This window comes from Physeter macrocephalus, chromosome 15 (assembly GCF_002837175.3).
Source record: "Physeter macrocephalus isolate SW-GA chromosome 15, ASM283717v5, whole genome shotgun sequence".
NCBI classification, from domain to species: domain Eukaryota; kingdom Metazoa; phylum Chordata; class Mammalia; order Artiodactyla; family Physeteridae; genus Physeter; species Physeter macrocephalus.
In genome coordinates this window covers 16,918,056-16,925,089 of record NC_041228.1, presented here as the reverse complement: position 1 = coordinate 16,925,089, position 7,034 = coordinate 16,918,056, and the positions used below count along the sequence as shown (strand labels likewise).

General features: G+C 37.0%; 1 non-coding gene across 1 annotated transcript; it reads left to right on the top strand.

The window, feature by feature from the left end:
* The first annotated feature begins 6,592 nt into the window (after positions 1–6,592).
* Positions 6,593–6,697, top strand: LOC112066415 (U6 spliceosomal RNA). The gene has a single exon (XR_002892639.1). It is a non-coding gene; the product is annotated as a U6 spliceosomal RNA (small nuclear RNA).
* Positions 6,698–7,034: the final 337 nt, after the last annotated feature.

Genomic DNA, 7,034 nt, shown 5'->3' with positions numbered 1-7,034 from the left:
GGGCCCGAACCCGTGTCCCCTGCATCGGCAGGCGGACTCTCAACCACTGCGCCACCAGGGAGGCCCCTTTAACTGACTTTTTGATTGATTTTCCTTCTTTGGGTTTTAAGATAAAGAGTCTTCTACTACATAGTATTTTTTTTTTAATCCAACAACAATGCTGTGAGGAATGGAGGACAAAATTATTGTAATTCAGATGAAAGCTGGAATTGTCTCTGCTCAGAAATTTAGTTAAAATTTTCTTGAGTGTTACCTCTGTAATTTATGGGAACTCAAAGGAGTTCATTCTGTTTCTTATAATTAATACCTTTTTTTATTTTTTGGCAGCCTCTGAATAAGACCCTGAATCCACTTGCAGTTCTAGTGTGATGACCGCTTTTCATTCATTTTTCTGGAGAAGCTAAGGGGGCTAAATAAAATATGGATGCAAAGGGACTTTCCTGGTTGTCCAGTGGTTAAGACTGCGTGCCTCCACTGCAGGGGTTCAATCCCTGGTCGGGGAAGTAAGATCCTGTATGCTGCAAGGTGTGGCCAAAAAATTAAACAAAACAAAACAAACAAACTATATATATATATATATATATATATATATATATATATATATATATATGGATGTAAAGACATTAGCACAATGCCTGGCACTCATTCAAAAGTAGGAGTTGTTATTAATATTTCTATTACTTTGAATCATGACAGTGACTGTGCAAAATGGTATCTTTCCCATTTTATCTGTTAAAAATTGAGACTCAGAGAGGTTAAGTGATTTTTTTCCCCAGTTTGCACAAAAGTAAGTAGCAAGACCAGGGTTTTATCCTGAGTTATTTGCTCTTCCAAACCTGAGGTCACTGCAGTGTATCCATAATACATTGAAGTAAACCAAGGCTTCCTTGAACACCACCAATCCAGGCCAGAAGGAAGAATGTGTTTCCAGTCTTCTTTCCAACACTAATAGAACAAGTGTTTTATGTTCCAGCCATAATTGGATTAGTTGCTATTTTCTAGCCATCATGCCTCTACTGATGCTTCTTGTTTTTTTGCCTTTTGGTCAAGATCTCTCTCTGCTCACAACAATCCAGTTTTCATTTTGGAAATCCCATCTGTTCTTTGTGGATCCATGTAATTTATCTAAATCCTCTTGTTAATAGAAACAGAAATTGTACAATTATTGATACAAAGAACAGCCATAGTAATACACAAAATTTATTGAATATTTCCTCTGTACTAGGCAATGTGCTAAATAGAATATATGATGCATGGTGTGCCCCATGAGGTCAACACCCATATGAAGATCTTAAGGATTAGAAGTGTTGAGTAAAAAATCCCAAGGTGTACACAACTTTTAAGTAACTTATATGGTCTGAATATTTGTGTCCCTCCAAAATTCGTATGTTGAAAATGTAAAACCCAAGGTGATAGTATTAGGAGGTAGCGCCTTTGGGAGAAAATTTGGTCACGAGTGCAGGGCTCTCATGAATGGGATGCATGCCTTATTAAACAGACTCCAGAGCACTCGCTCCACTATGTGAGATACAATGAAAAGTCGGCAGTCTGTGACAGGGAAGACAGTTTTTCATGAGGACCTGGTCATGTTGGCACCCTGATCTTGGACTCTAGCCTCAGAACCGTGAGAAATCAATTTCTGTTGTTTATAAGCCACTCATTCTGTGGAATTTTGTTATAGCAGTCAGGAAGGACAAAGACAGTAATATAATGGGATTTGAACCCAGGAACACTGACTTGGGAGGTTAGATTCTTACTCCATTCCATTTGGTGTGTGGATGTGTTCAATGGATTTGCTATTTGTTCATAGGAAGCCTGTGGCAATTTCTCTTTCTCTAGGATTAATAGATCTATCAAGCTGAGGGTAAAGGTTTTACCTGGAGTTGAAGTCTTTCCATGAAGCAGAAGAAATGATTTTTGAGCCACTAGACTCACAGAGGTTTGATTATGAAACTAAGATGTTTTCAGCATGAAAACAAAAACATGATGGTAATAAAGTTGATATTCAACTTCGAAAGAAAATGCCCTAGGATAGAACATAGCCTAGACTTCAGGGACAGAAGAAAGTCACAGGGAATTCAGAGTGAAATAAATCTCAATGGAATCCCCCTTCCTTTCTCCCACCCTACAAAAAAGATTCTGCCATATACAGGTATACTTCTTAAGTACTCAAATCACAGAAAACTGCTTTTGGCATTTTTGCCTTTACAAGTTAGTATTTCCCTTTGGTCTGTCCATTTCTTATTTTAAAAATAATAGATTAAATACATGTAAAGACATCTTCTATAAATCAGTTTCAGACAAGTTCAAAAGACAGGAAAATGTGTAAATTACTGTATTAATTTGTTATTAAGTTATGTAAGAAGTGTTCTTCAGTTGTATAAAAGATCTTTGTGAAGTATTTCTGCTGTCTTTGTTTTCTATACTGCATGAGTAGACACTTAACCATGAAATAAAAATTCAGAGATTTGTTTAATAATGCTTAATAAAAATGCCTGCCAATCATCCATTGAGATGGATGGATACTTAAGAACTTGAAGTGTTAACATAATTTGGCAACCAATGTTTTATTTGCATAAAAATGAATTCTTTGTTACTGCTGCTAATTCTATTATTTCCTACTCAGCAGTCATAAGAATATGGTTATTGTTATTATCTTAATATTTTGGGTTAGATATTTAATAACAAGTTGATGGGGCCATTGTAGATATTAAACTTTGAATAAAGAATGCATGCCAGACATGCTCAAGAATGCTATGGAAGTATAGATTGCAAATACGATTTCCTGAGTATGTAGTATAATGCCTGGAACATAGTAGATGCTCAATGATTATATCAAAATCAAAAGAACTGAGCAGAAAGAGAAACAATAAACTATATTTGAAAGAATCTATGGTAAGCTCTCATACAGGATATATTGTCAAATTGTGTGATAAACCAAGATTGGTTTAGAATTTACATGACTACATCTTATCTTTTTTAAGTACAAGTTTTTTTTTTTTGTTTTTTTTTTTTTGTGGTACTCGGGCCTCCCGCCGCTGCGGCCTCTCCCGCCGCGGAGCACAGGCTCCGGACGCGCAGGCCCAGCGGCCATGGCCCACGGGCCCAGCCGCTCCGCGGCATGTGGGATCCTCCCGGACCGGGGCAAGAACCCGGTTCCCCTGCATCGGCAGGCGGACTCCCAACCACTGCGCCACCAGGGAAGCCCTAACTACAAGTTTTAAGAAGTAAAATAGAATTACCATATGATCCAGCAATCCCACTACTGGGCATATACCCAGAGAAAACCATAATTCAAAAAGACACATGCACCCCAATGTTCACAGCAGCACTATTTACAATAGCCAGGTCATGGAAGCAACCTAAATGCCCATCGACAAATGAATGGATAAAGAAGATGTGGTACATATATACAATGGAATATTATGGACACCAAGAGGGGAAAGTGGTGGGGGGTGGGGGTGGGGGTGTGATGAACTGGGTGATTGGGATTGACATGTATACACTGATGTGTATAAAATGGATGACTAATAAGAACCTGCTGTATAAAAAAATAAAAAAAATAAAATTCAAAAAAAAAAGAAAAGCAAGATGCAGAAAAGTATGAATAATATGACCCTGTTTTTGTAAAACTAACAACAATAAAAATATTTCGTGTACATGTATATACTTGTGTGTTTAAAAAAAAAAAGAAGAAATAGATAACCTAAAAAAAAAAGAAGTAATCTTCAGCGGCAATATATTTAAACTATCTTACATGGTAAAAGGTAGTGTTTAATCGTGTTCAATATGAAAGTTTCTTGTATCATACCGTATGAGTTTGAGTCACCATGCTTTTACACTGTTAAATTGTGCAGGTTAGTTGAAACCCATTGGGAAATTGCTCTGTGCCTCACATTATCTTCACTATAAAATCGGGATTGTCATGGTACTTCTTCATAGAGTTGTGATGTTACAATGCCTGGCACATAGTCAACAAGGTATAGATGCTAATCTTTTAGATTTTATGCTATTTCTACCTTCCTGTTGATACCATTTCTACCTTTTGATCATTACACTTTTGGAAAACTCAAGGTACGCAATGGTTTTAAATTATGTGAGGCTGCTTAGCTTTAAATAATAATAGAAGTTTAGCTGGATTTTTGTGTTTGGCATTTTTTTAAAATAAATTTCTCTGCCTTCATCTGGAGTTCTCATTTTTCTCTATTTCCCTCTCAGCACCAGTTATTTCTTTCTTCCTTTTGACACCCTGAATTTTTTAAAGGAACCAACCCTTCTTCAAAATCAGTCTGTATACTTCGGGTCAGGATCCATCCTGTCTTACCCCAAGATTTCTTTCCCTTTGGCCTCTGTATTTCTTCCATGTCTATGCCTAGGGCCAACTAGAATTAGGAACAATCACTGAGAATTATTTTGGGGGGATGGGTGGAAGCAAAGTGTCTACTTCCTCTTTCTGCTTTAACTGAAATTGAAAACAGTGTAACTTCAGAGGTGCTGGAGATTGCCACCTGGAAGCAGAAAATGAAGATGGAAAGAAACTGAGTCCTGATCTCTTGCTTGGACCCCTGGAGTCCCCATGACTGGGGTTCACAGGTAACTGAGTCATAAACCGGTAGATTCTCTTTGCTTAAATAAGTTTAATTAATTTTTCTGTCACTTGCAACCAAAAGAAAGTAAAGTGATAATCTATTTCTTGTTTTACCAGTGTCTCTTCCTTCTCCCCCACAGTCCTCCAAACCCCCTATTAATTTGCTATTATTAATCAGCTCTGGCCTTAGGAATGAGATAATCTAGTTTGTTAATATTTTATCCTAATTTGAATCAATATGCTCTGAGAAGGCTTGAGAGAGTTTTGGTACATGTCTATTTAACTTCTTAGGAATGCTTTTTTTAAAAACTTTTTTCAGAATCTTGGCCATACTTTGGATAGTTCATGCTGCTTGATAGTAACCTATTGCTGCTGAACATCTTTAAAGCCATAGAGCCTAGCATCAAATCTCCGACTTATCACTCATGAGAGTTATATATTTGAAAAAGTTATAATATCTCTCGATATCAGTTTCTTATTTTACAAGGGTGAGGATAATGATACCTCACAGCACTTAGAACAAGGCATTACATTGATGGCTGCATGTGAAATAAGCTACATCCTTTTTAATTAATTTCTAAGTTGATGAGATGCTTTCAGCTATTCAAATAATGGTTATTGATCCATGTATCCTGCTTACAGATTTTTTTTCCCTCTGTAAACGTTTACTTTAAGATATTTCATTTCCTCCTTTTACCTTATAGGAGAGAGGGTCAGAAAGAAAGGGGGAAGATAAATGTAAATAAATATTACTTTTTGTTGTTTAGTTTGATATCACACATGTCGAAAAAGGCTGAAGCCTTTAATTTCAATCAGCCTTAAGAGTTTGGATTTTTGGTAGCATAGTCCTTTGTTCTTGTGTTTCTTCTATGTTTAAAACTTTATTTTCCTGCAAATACTATTTTCGCAGAAGAGCATTTTACTAGACATTTAAATTTTCTAGAATGATGGTACCTGAGGTCACTCCTGGTTTCATATCCATTTAGACATACCTGCAATTTCAGAGGAGTTATATTATGTGTTTCTGTAGCATTCTAATAGTTTAAATGTGCCTTAAACACGTAAGCTTTTATTGTCAATCTTCCTGTTTGACAGCCTTTCCAATTCAATCCTGCCTTCCCCACAAGGAAGACAGCTAGGAAACCTGCTCAGATTTCCTCTTCTCAACCTCCCTGCTGCCAGCTTTCCTACCCCCTTTCATCCCATAGGAAGCCAAGAGCCTGCTCAAATTTCCTTTGTGGAGTACGGATCCCACCTGGTTACTTCTTGTCCTATTCAGCACAGGTGGTTATTTTTGTACTGTCAGCACTTTGGACTCCCTGGCTGTCAGATTTCATTCCCACTGGAAATGTAGACATTTGAGTTTGCTCCAGACATCAGTGAGTGTATTGCCAATTTCCATTTTCTGAAAATAATTTTCTTTTGATGGAAGAATCTTGTTCCTTAACGATTCCATTAAATAAAAAAGAAAAGATTTTAGTTATACTTAAAGGCTGAATCAGTGATTGATCTGTTTGTTGCCTCTTTTCTGATTTCTTTCAAATGGTCTCCAAGCATGTGGATCATACAATGGAATCAGAATTCTGGCAACCCCATGTTTTAGCCATGTTGCATCATGAATTTCAGTGTTCTTCTCTTTACCACTATATTTGGGTTGGAAAAAGCTAATGAATCAGAATTCCTAAGGATAGAACACAGGACTATATACTTAAAAAATATTCACCCTAGGTAATAGTGAATGCTAGTCAGGCTTGGGACCCATTGGACAAAACAATATCATAACAATGAAAAATGAAAATATTTAATAGGTGTTTTTTTCCCCCATAGGAAGAGACTAAGAAAGTAAAGCTTAAAAAAATTTTTTTTCAAATAAGAAAAGCTAAGGGACAATATGATCAAAATGATAAATGGCCTCATCAATATCTCCCAGGTATGAATTTTTCCCAGCAGTCTCAGGAACATGAAAAAATTTTACACATTATGTTGTCTAAAGACTTATCAAGTGCTTGCTTCGGCAATGAATACACTCAAGTCGGAATGATACAGAGAAGATTAACATGGTCCCTGAGCAAGGATGACACGCACATTTGTGAAGCGTTCCATGTTAAAAACGAAAAAGACTTAAACTAAATTTTCCTCTGAGCTCTCATGTTGTTGATCTGCCTAGAAATTCAGTCTCTGTTATTATAGGGGATTTCTCCTCATCTTTTCCTAAAGGGTTGTGCAAAACTCGAACGATCTGATTCAGGGCAGAATATTCCAGAAGGCTCCTTCTTTCTTGACCCATGTGCATCATCACTAACGGGCTCTTCATTGTAGTCCTCATGGTGACTTGGAGTCAGAAAGCACCTTGGCTCCCTCTATACTTTTGGACATTAGATTTTTGGCTTTGCCTGGAGGGCCCGTGCTTAGGGCACACCAAATCCCTCTCTGAGATTATGTTGCC